The sequence below is a fragment of the Papio anubis genome, chromosome 4 (assembly GCF_008728515.1).
Source record: "Papio anubis isolate 15944 chromosome 4, Panubis1.0, whole genome shotgun sequence".
Classification (NCBI taxonomy): Eukaryota; Metazoa; Chordata; class Mammalia; order Primates; family Cercopithecidae; genus Papio; species Papio anubis.
Genome location: NC_044979.1, coordinates 47,961,923 through 47,973,581, shown reverse-complemented (window position 1 = coordinate 47,973,581; position 11,659 = coordinate 47,961,923). Strand labels below are relative to the sequence as shown.

The window sequence follows — 11,659 nt, the reverse complement described above, 5'->3', positions numbered from 1 at the left end:
AAGTCGAGCTACCAGGGGGAATGGTGGAAGGATGTTAACTGTAGATAAAAATAAGAAAGCTAAGAAGTTTAATTATGAATAGACAGATCAGAAATTCTAAGTAAACACACCAGGATTTTTTTTTTATTATTACTTTCTATAGATACTGCCCTGGGCTAATTTAACATTTATTAACTCTCTACTAAAGTAGTTCCATCACCCAATTTATAAAATGCATTTTTTGCCTGAGTTTAAAATAGAAAGAACACTTTAAAATTACACCAAAAGGAAAGAAATTTTACTGTACTGTTTCCTCAGATAAAATAATTTCATCTCAACTAATTTCCTGGACAGAAACGTATTTTCCATACTTAATTCAGAACATAGGCTATTTTTTTTAATGCTTGAGTGTATTAACTAAAGACATCAATTCCCAATGAAACAGAGAACACTCTTGATTTGACTGGCAGGATTGGGCTCTCTCTGCTTGTGAACATAAGCTAGAAATTGCTACATTACCATTTTACTGTATTCTTTTCAAGAGCAGTTCTAAATACATAGTCAAGCAACATTCCAAATTCCATTCCCAGTTTTCCTCTCTGGAGAAGTTTTCTTATGTCACAGGAACGGTGTATAATGTTTTTATAAGCAACTGCCATTTTAAGATAGCAAAATCATTAACTGGGGCCTACTTGAAGTTATCAGTTTTTCCTATTTTGGAAACTACATAATTTTATTAGGACTAAACAACAGCAGAAGAGCATTGCTCTCTATTTACTCCTAAGATGAAAATGTATATTACCTTGAGGAAATATCAAAGTAAAAAAAAATTATATAGTAAAAAAGCATTACCAGAGTATTAATTATTAATAATAGGCTAAGAATTAAAAGAGGGAGCATTTATATCTAAAAAAAATCACGAACCAATAAACTATTTTGGTTGTTAAGTATATGCTTCATATTTACCAGAACAGCCTGATTTCTTTTTCTTTTTTTTCTTCTATTTCTTTTATTTTACTTTTAGAGAAATTGACTTACTCTATCACTCAGAGTAGAATTCTTTTCCAACAAAAACAATTTGTGAAGTACAGATTAATATATATATAAAATTAAAATTTACCTGTATGAAAGTCATTTCTAATAATTGATTGCTCAGAAAGAAACTCATTACAAATGGGTATTTTAAGTGTAAAATAAACTTAAGACAGACGTGATCACAATACTTAACTTATTAATAGAAATTTATTATGATATTTAATCTATTTCCTCCTCACTATGCCAGGGACCACTTAGATTTCAAAAAGGAAACACGTGGTAGTTTTCTTTTAGAAACAAAATACAATTGAGACAATAGCAAGCCTCGTAAAACCACACTGAACTATAACTGCTCAACTGTGAGATGCCGAGAGAGTGCTCTAGGAGTACAACATAATAAATCAGTTGTGACTGGAGAAGTTAGCAAAGGATTTGTGAAAGAACTGGAACTTGGGTGGAACCTTGTTGGAAGTCATGGTAAGGTAAAGATAGGTTACGGGGAAGAGAAGCAGCTTAGCGTTTGGGGATGTTTGGAGGCTGGGAGGGAATGAGGCTGTGTTGGAACTGAGAAAGGCCTTCAAGCCCAAGCAGTTTCTGTATGATATGAACAGTACCCTATATGAACTGTGATGCATATATTTTGGCTGAAGCGCAGAAATGTCCCTATTTTGAAAACTGTGAAGAACACTCAGGATGTCTAATTAAAATAGGGTAGAGATAAGGAAAGTGACCCCGTAAGTGTGCTGGTGGAGAGCTGCTTTCACTTCCTATTCTGTGCAAACCCAAACCATCATCATCACAAAGTAACAAAAACAGTGACCTCAGCAACATGTAATTGTTAGATAGTCACTATGAATTTCTTAAACCACACAGTATGAATCTTTTTAGCAAATTAGGCCCCAATGATTTTACTAAGCAAAATGTCCCACTGTAGAACATCATATGAATTTTAGAGCTAGAGGAGCTCAGAACAGGGAAAATGGATAATAACACAAATTAAAAGGAAGAAGAAGGTGAAATTCCTAGTTAAATAATCATTATAAACTATATTTTCCAAGTGAAACTACAACTATTGATTTCCATGGTGTGCTTAAACAAGACAATTCAAACGTGTGTTTTATAAATTGACTACACCTTTTTTCTTAATTTCTCTATACCTTTTAAACAATACTTACTGTTCATTTTGTTTTATTTAATTTTCCATCTTTATCTTGTTTTTCATACCTAGAGTATGATAATCTAGCAACTCTTTATTTCTGGTAACATTCTAAAATGTTTTATTTGGAACCACTTATTACAAATGATGATAAAATCTAGGCTCAGTTTTATCACCTCCACCTAACTCCTAAAATAGATGACATAAATTCAATAACAATCTAAAGCTACTTATCTTCAGGGTACAATACGAAATCCATCTATTTATTCAAATCTTTGATTAACAGCATTCATATTTATGAAATGCTCTGGGCTTTGCAGGTGAAAATATTTTATGTGAAACTCAAGTATCATTAAATATTCTGTGATGTTATCACAGTGTTTTGTGTGCATATGTGCTAATGTTCAATAACTTTACCCTGAGGTCTAATATTCATCATAAACTTACAAAACAAGAAAATCTCTCCTTAAGTTATGTGTTTAATTCACCTAATAAATCACAAAGAAAATTATAAAATAAGCTATATCAATAAAGTAGCTTATGGAATATTGGTGTTTTGTTTCCCATTGAATACTGGGTGGTCTGCAACTGCTACAGAGTAGCTACTAAATATTATCTGAACATATATGTTTCATATTATGAGTATTATCTGACACACACACACACTCACCCACCCACCCATACCAGTTCATGCTAAATTTGAACTAACATCTGTAAAGAGGAAATTTCCGACCTTTAGCAAATATATTAATAAAGGAGAACATCTGCAATGTTATTGTCTGTAAGACATATATAATTATATAATTTTCAACTCAAATTATATTTTGGGTTAACCTACTCATGAAGGCACAGTCCCTAACCTAATAAGGGGTGGTAGGAAGTACACTGAACTAAGAAGTGTTTGGGCCTCAGTGCCATCTTTCACTAGAGATATATGCATCCTTGAACACATCTTTTCAACTTTCCTGAGCTCCCTTTTCCTCATCTATAAAACCAATAGGATTATCTCCAATCTCCCTCTACTAAAATGTTGCCATTTGTTAATGACAAAAGCTTATAATGTTACTGCCTCTGATAATGATTGTAAAAATATCTAGTATACACTGAGACCTAAATTATGCATCGGCCACTGACCTGTATGCTTTATATACACTAACTCATTTAACTCTTATATACACTGACTCATTTAACTCTTGTTTTAATCCTTAAAACAACTCTGTGAAGGATGTTGGGTAGTTTTTCAAAATTTGCACTCATGAGAAAACGTAGGCTGAGATGTAGACATTTATGATATGTCATAATTACAAAGTTAAGCTGCTTTAAATCCCTTATAGAAAAAGGAAAGGTAGGCTGGGCACGGTGGCTCACACCCGTAATCCCAGGACTTTGGGAGGCCGAGGTGGGCAGATCATGAGGTCAGGAGATCGAGAACATTCTGGCCAATATGGCGAAACGCCATCTCTACTAAAAATTACCAAAAAAAAACCCAAAACCAAAATTACCTGGGCGTGGTGGTGTATGCCTGTAGTCCCACCTACTTGGGAGGCTGACGCTGGAGAATCACTTGAACCCAGTAGGCGGAGGTTGCAGTGAATCGAGATTGCATCACTGCACTCCAGCCTGGTGACAGAGTGAGACTCCGTCTCAAAAAAGAAAAAAAAAAAGAAAAAAGAAAAAGGTAAAATTCGCTAGTCACAAAGCCAATGAAGAACATAACAACATAGTCAGAAACTTGGGATTTCTAACTTCTAGTCAGTCATCTGAATGTTTAGCAGTCTCCAATCTTTTTTCCAACCCAGGTGTGTCTCCTGCCTGAGATCCTGACAAGTAAGATTTAATATACCCAAATGAAATTCTTCATTTTGCCCCTAAACCTAAGTTTTCTCCTAAGTTCTTTCTTCTGATCAATGACACCAACATTACTTACCTGAACCAGAAATCTGGAAAACTCTTCCTTAATTTCCTTCAATCTTACATTGTCACTCATTCTATAAATTCTGCCTCCAAAATATAGCTCAACTCTATCTTCATCCCCATTGTGCTGCTTAACGTCTTGAATCATTTGCAGGGCATAAAAGATCCTCTGTGATTGACAACCATTAATTCACCATCTTTCATTTCTTTTGAGACCACAGTCTCACCAAATGACTTGCAGTTCCTCATACTTTAGCATGAGTTCCATTCATGCCTCTGTGAATGAAAATTTCTCTGCCTGGAATTCCTATGTACTGTAAACATCTCCTTATCCTAAACACTTGTCTACTAAGAAATTTTTCCTTACCTGTCTCCATCCCCAAACCAATTATTCGTTCTTTCTTGTACATTCCTGTAACATAATACCTTTCATATTATAGTTTCAGGGTAATAAATAAATCTCATTTGATTAGATTTAGTTCCAGGCTCTGTACTTTTAAAGTTTTCTCTAATCCTTAAAAAAGACACAAACTGAAATTATTATCCCTGTTTTACAGAAGAAGTCTCTGAAACTTAGAAAGGTTAGACGTCTATATAATTCAGAAGTGGGGAAGCCCAAGTTTAAAATTTGTTTACTACCCAAGTCTCATGCCCTTCCTGTTTCACAGTGTTACTTCCTTAATTATTTGCTTACATATCTTTCTGCTCCACGGGCCACTAAACTCATAGAATATAAGAAGTATGTCTTATTCAATGCTGGGGTCCCAGTACCTGGCACAGGGTCTGGCATAGGGGAGGCACTCAACAAGTGTCTGATGAGTAAATAAATGAGGCTGTGTGTTGTTTGACTCACTAAATAAAATCCTATTGTTATTAACTGCCATTTAAATGGAAATGCCAGTTTTGTGAACATGACTGATGGAGAAAGAAGATTTGAACAATGTTTATGAGTTTTTAATGTAATTTTTATTGACTTTTTTGAATCCTAACTCATTAATAAAAGAAATAAAGAATAATACTGGCATGCTTTATCTCCCAATGTTATTCAAATTGAATTGGCTTTTTTCTTTCAATAAGATGCCAGGAGTAAATTATTTCTATTCTCCCAGAAAGGTCCACCTATTTTCACACAACAACCTAACTCCTATATTATAAAAATATAGTTGCATATACAGTAGATACAAGTTTGTCTGAATATGTTGATGTGATTACATTACTTGACTCTTGACTCAAAATGATTATATTACTCGACTCAAATAACAGTTGTGGTAATCACTAAGTAATTTAAAAATATATATATCATAATATATGGAGTGTTCTTTATTTAAAGATGGTAAATTGCAACATTTATGTTTTAGGAGAAGTTTATCCTAAAGACAAGCTTATCCTAAGAATGGGGGCATTTTGCTAAATAAATTCCAGTTTGTGGAACTGGCAATTGTGAAATTAATGTACTAAGTTCTTTTCATAACTTTATAAAAGATCAGAGTTCTTCCTACTGTGGTGCAGTGAAGATTCAGTGAATATTTACTTATTTGTCCTAGTAGCCCCAACATACTTTGGAAACAAAATTAAAGGAGAAAAGTGAATGCTATCAAAACTAACAGATGAAAAAAAATTCTGAAGATTTTAAAGTTGCTCAGAGATAGGTTTTTGATGGAGGACCTTTGGTATAGAACTACTCTCAAAACATTATGGCTATTCATTCATAAATAACAGTATCAAAGAAAGTCAGAATTTAAACTGAGAGATCAGTTGAATATAGTCAGAGGCAGAAATCTGATGTATGATATTTATTTATCATTCAGTAATTGCTTGGAGAACACTCTACTGATGGGATCACACTAACACATGAAGTGGTCATCCACTTGTACAACCAACAGTGTCACTGCATATGTAATAATTACATACGTAATACAATACTTACAGTACAAACATTCTCTACAGGCCAGGAGATTTAATACTCCTCAACTAGTTTACATTACAATTATGGGTATTATCACCTACATTAATTTTTAAAATAAGACAAAAACATGGATATGTAAATAACAAAATATGAAAGGGTAGGAAATGAGATCTGAATGTCCCTTTTCACCCTTCTTTAGCCCCTAATCATTTTCTCCAATGTAACTCCAGTTTCTAGGCATTTGTCTCTATTAACAGATAACTGTTAATTATTTACACAAATAGGACAGACTAAAAATAATTTTCTGCAGCTATTTTAATATTTAACATATCTTGGAACTCTTTGTATAGTTCCAGATAAATAACTATTTTTAATGTTTGCAAAATAGATATGAATTCCCCAGGTTCAAGTGATCCTCCCATGTCAGCCTCCCGACTAGCTGGACCACAGGCACACACCACCACACCTGGCTTATTATTTTTTAATTTTGGTAGAGATGGGTTCTCCCTATGTTGCCCAGACTGGTCTCAAACTCCTGGGCTCAGGAGATCCTCCCTCCCTGACCTCTGACAGTGCTGATATTACAGGGATGAGCCACCGCTCCCGGCCCGTATTGCGCTTTCAATGGGTCTTTACCTATGTGCATGCTTTTGAAACATCATGTCTAGTTTCTAGTGGCTTATTCAGCTGGCGACTCAATAGCACAAGTACTTTTCCTCAAGACAGCCTCTGTACTTCCAAAATGTAAAAGTGATTTGTATATACTTCCCATTTGATCATACCAGATATTAAAAAGGATATTATACTCAAAGATGGACATTTAATAAAATTAATAATTTTACTCCTTCATCGAAGGCATTCTTAAGTGAAACTGGTATGTATTTTTTTTCATGACAGTATATGATGGAGATGAAAACAATGACTATTAGTTCAACTTGGTGCCACTGCTTTGATTTGTAGAAAGACACCAACAGTTGTCCCACCATTGCTTTTGTACCATCAGTGCCAATATTGACAGAGTAAAAATGACACATTTCTTAGCATTCTAACAAAAATAGTTTTGACCTCAAATACCCCTGAGAGTGTTTTGACCCCACTTAGAAAACTGCTTCCCTATATCCTCTCCATTTCAAAGCTGAGGAAATTGAGGTTCAGGGATAAGCAACCCACCCAAAGACAGTTATTAAACAGCACAGTCAAAATGTAAACCTAGGCATTCTAACCCTAAGTTCTTGTCTTTGATGTCCAAGCACACTGCTTAGGAGACTTTTCAATTGGTTGCCAGCACTACCACAAAGTTCTTTTTAGTGAGATTTCACAATGGTCCTTGCTTTGCCCTCTGGGATTGTAACATACCTTCACTCATCAGGCATTAGGTTGCTTCTACTATGAGCCAGGGCCTGAGCCCCATGATGAGGATGCCAAAATGAATAAGATATTGTCCTCATTTTCAAGGATTTCACAATCAACTGGGGAGACAAATGTGCAAACGGTGACCTATAAGGTTGTGTGACAAATGCTATAAGAGTACTTTGTACAAAGAATGTTGGAAGCACAGAAGAGAGGGTGATTAATTCTGTCCAAAGAAGGGAGTAGCTGGAATCAGGGGCTTAACAACAAAAGTGCATTTTGGTTGGACTTGAAGGATAAGTTTATTCACAGGAAACGAGTCCTTCACATACTTGAATACAGCTATTGTGTATCCCATGTAAGTTTCCACTACTTTGAATTAGACATACTAATGTCATCAAGAATATATTATGAAGATGAATATAGAAAACAAATCACATATTATAAGAAACACCTCTTGAAAATATGTTCTGATCCTTCTGCAAGGATATATGCACATTTATTAAATCAACCAGTAGTAGTTAATATGAGAGAGTTAGACAATTTCACCTAATAGCCAAGCAGTTTGTTCTAAACAAGAACTAGAAACAAGTGTGCAAACTACAAAGACTGTTTACAAAGTGCTCCTCCTATCCAGATTTTTTAGTCATCTTTCCTCTAAGCCAGAGGTCAGCAAATTTTTTCTGTAAATGACCAGACTAAACATTTTAGGCTTTGTAGGCCAGATGGTCTCTGAAAACTATTCTGCTCTGCCCTTGTAGTGTGAAAAAAGCCATATATAACATGTAAATGAATGGGCACACTGTGTTCCAAAAAAAACTTTATTTTCAAAAATAGGCAGTAGGCCAGATATGGCCAACGGGCCATAGTTTGCTGACTCCTGCACTGAGCCATCTTTCTTCTTGTGTTCTCCCTCCTTCTCCTGCATAGTAGGAAGAGCATTAGATCTGGAATCATCAGAATTTTAATTCTACCCTTGCTAACAACCAACTGTGTGACCTTAAGCAAACTGCTTTATCATTCAGGCACTCTGTTTCTTGTGTCAAATCAAAGATCTTTCGATTATATAATCAATAATGGCCCTTCCTAAATTCCAAAGAATCACTGCAGAGTATGTCTCCTCCCCTGATATTCCTAATTCATTCCAGCATGGAATACACTATATGGGAGACTGGCAAAAAATAAATGTGACCTTAGGTGATACTAAAAGAAATATATATGTCAAATGAAGATGGGGCAAGCCTAGTCTACTCTACACAAGATATAGCACACGTAAAGTTCAATTATGAGTAAAACACTAACAAGACTCTCCACAGGAAAACAACCAGGGATCTAAAAGATTCTGAAGATTTTGGTAAATGAGATATGGTTGAAAAACCTGGGCAAGAGTGGAGAGCAAAAATTTAGTGAGTATAATATTATCTTTCAAAATGCTTGTAACTAAACAAATATTAGAACCTAAATAAAATATTCCAGGCCTAAATGACATTTCTGAATCTTCAACTATAATGAGTATAAGTTCTGGGCCTTCTAAATCTTCATAGCATCTTGAGTCTGTAAAGTTATTGCTAATAACAATGCTAGAAGTAACATCATTTCTAATACTTCATTTATATACGGCTATTTAAAGTTTATATCTTTGTATATCATATTGTTCAAGTTTCCTGATCTTATGAAATTGGCAAAGATGAGTATTATTATTGTCTTTTTACAAATAGGAGGGCAGAAATTCAAAAAGTTTATTCTGTACCTAGAATATCATTGAATAAACAACATAAAATGGGGAGGTGCTAACGCTAAACCCCCAAATCAGCTTAGAAAATGTAGATGGAAGACCAAAACAGACATCACCAAATATTTTATAGAACCTCATCTCCTTTATAATTCTCAGGGGAAGGAGAGCTTGGGGGAGTGGGATATAACAGCTTAACAGCCTCAAAGCACTTTACATTTGGAAATAGTTGCCTAGCATTTTGCTTTAGCTGTTAGTGCTCAATTTCCCTAATTTTTCTGTTAAGTGCTTCAATCACATGTAAATGCGTTATGAACATAGTTCATAAAATGTCCGAGGGGTGGTGTTCTATAATAAAACAACCCCAAATGGGAAGAATTCTAAAAGCAAAAAATATTCCTTTCTATTTGATTGGTCTCAGATAAATGCCTTATTCTTAGAAAAAAACAAAACAAACAAACAAAAAACAAAAACAAAAGAGAAAAACCCCAAGCATTTGTGAATAATTCAAAGTACTAAATGGCATGAATAGATTAATATTTTAATGTTATACTTTCCTTTTATCCAGACACTACTTTGAACATAATAAATCTGGTTTTAGAACTTGAAATCCTCAAGACTCTGTATTTGGTTTCTTTTTAAAATATGTATAATTAACTTCATCTTTGAAGGCTCCTGGAGGTTGTAGAGGGCAGAAGAAATGTATTTTTGTTAAAATGAGCCAATGTGTGGGAGGCCTCCCAAGTTTCCTACATAGAAAATTACAAAGAGATTTGAGAGAGAAGCAATATTGAAGCTAGGTATCCAAAAAGAAAGGATATTATGCATTGAGAAATTAATCTCAATCAACGCTTTTTTCCTGGGCATTGAGGATACCAATGAGGGAACAGGGCTGGGGCAAGTCATATATATGTGCTTAGTGTCATTCCCTTCCCCAACCCGCCAAATTTTCTTAGGTTAAATCAGATTATTTATCACTAACATCCCAGGTTACCTTGTATGAGAAAAGAGGTTAAAAAAGGAATGATTTGTAGTGTGCTTAGAAAGGAAAAATGGACATTCTAATCTTGTGTAGAGAAGTTGAAGGAATTGATGGGTTGACAGCATATACATGGGCCTCATGCCTTTTTAGCAGTAGCAAGTGAAGCTCCTTCACTTTCCTGTGGACTGCTTCCTTCTAGAAGCTCAGGTTGTCCAAAGGCTGTGGCTGGGAGGGACAGCATTTAGAACAAAGGTGCTGGACTTCATATGGGGGTTTGTTTCTGGAAAAAATCAGTCTATAAGATAAAAGTGACCTGAAATCAAAATACCCTTGAAGATCTCTTACAGTTTCCTTAAAGTGGACACAGTTTTACATACACAACCCTGTACTGTAACTACTCATAAATATAATGTACTCAGTAGGACACAGTTTATGATAAAGAAGACCATCTTGTACCCCCCCAAAAAAACCCATCAAAATATTTCAGTGTCAAAAATGCACTCAGTGATGTGAGACGCTAATACCACAAGGTGTGCAAGAAGCCACTTGAGAGTCATAGCATGGAATGGAGAACAAATTGTCCCTACTGTTTATAATGTCAGATACCTTCTCTCCTTTTTTTTCTTTTCATTTTCTCTCTCTTCCTCCCTTGCTCTCTTTTCCTGAGCAGCTGTTGTCAAAATCAAGTAAACCTGGACACTCAGATACTCCAAGGCATTTTGAGCCTTATCAATTTTCTATTGCTACCATTACAGTACATATACAATCACCACAGACTTAGAGCAGCTTAGATCAGACACAGGCTTAGAACAACACAAGTCTGTTACCTCACAGTTCAGTAGGTCGGAAGTCAGAATTGGCTGCTCTGGGTTTCCTAAGGCTGAAATTAAAGTGTCTGCTGGCCCGGCCCTGGGGGAGAGTTCACTTACAAGCTCATTTGTATTGCTGGCCAAATTTAGCTCCACATAGCTGAAGGAGTGAGGTCTGGCTTCCTTGCTGCCCGTGGACCGAGGTCGTTCTCAGTTTCTATAGGCCACCTGCATTCTTTGACCCTTAAAGTTGGCAACAGTGGGTTGAGTCCTCATGTTTCATATCTCTCTACCTTCCCTTCTATCTCATCTTTCTTCTGCTGTTGTCTTCAACAGCTTCTGTCTAACTTTTCTGTTTTCCTGCTTTGCTTTTAAGCGTTCGTGTGATTACATTAAATATTGCCCCCTCCCCTAGAAACATTCAGCTTCCTTATCTAATTTAAGGTCAGCTGATTATTAACCTTAATTCTGTCTCCAAAGTCCCTTCACATAAGTACCTTGGTGAGTGTTTGATTACACAATTTGGGAATGGGAATCTTGAGAAAACTTCTTTATTCTTTCTACCATATGGTAATAACAAATTATTGGCCTTTCAAACGTATCTTGTTAAAGGCCCTAAAATATGCTGCATATTTAGCCAAAAGACACAAGCAGCCAACTTGGTAAATAACATCTCATTTGCAAAATGAAAACTGAAATGGAAACTTATCAAAAGAGGCTGTTATGAAAGGTTACAAATATTTCAATAAAAGCATAAAGGGTTGCTATAGCAAGTATAAAAATAAGAATGCACTAA

At 35.3% G+C, this 11,659-nt stretch overlaps 1 protein-coding gene across 3 annotated transcripts in view; it reads right to left on the bottom strand.

The window, feature by feature from the left end:
• The window catches only part of IMMP2L (inner mitochondrial membrane peptidase subunit 2), an 871,433-nt gene that overhangs the window by 143,105 nt on the left and 716,669 nt on the right, over nucleotides 1-11,659 (bottom strand). The window lies entirely within an intron of this gene.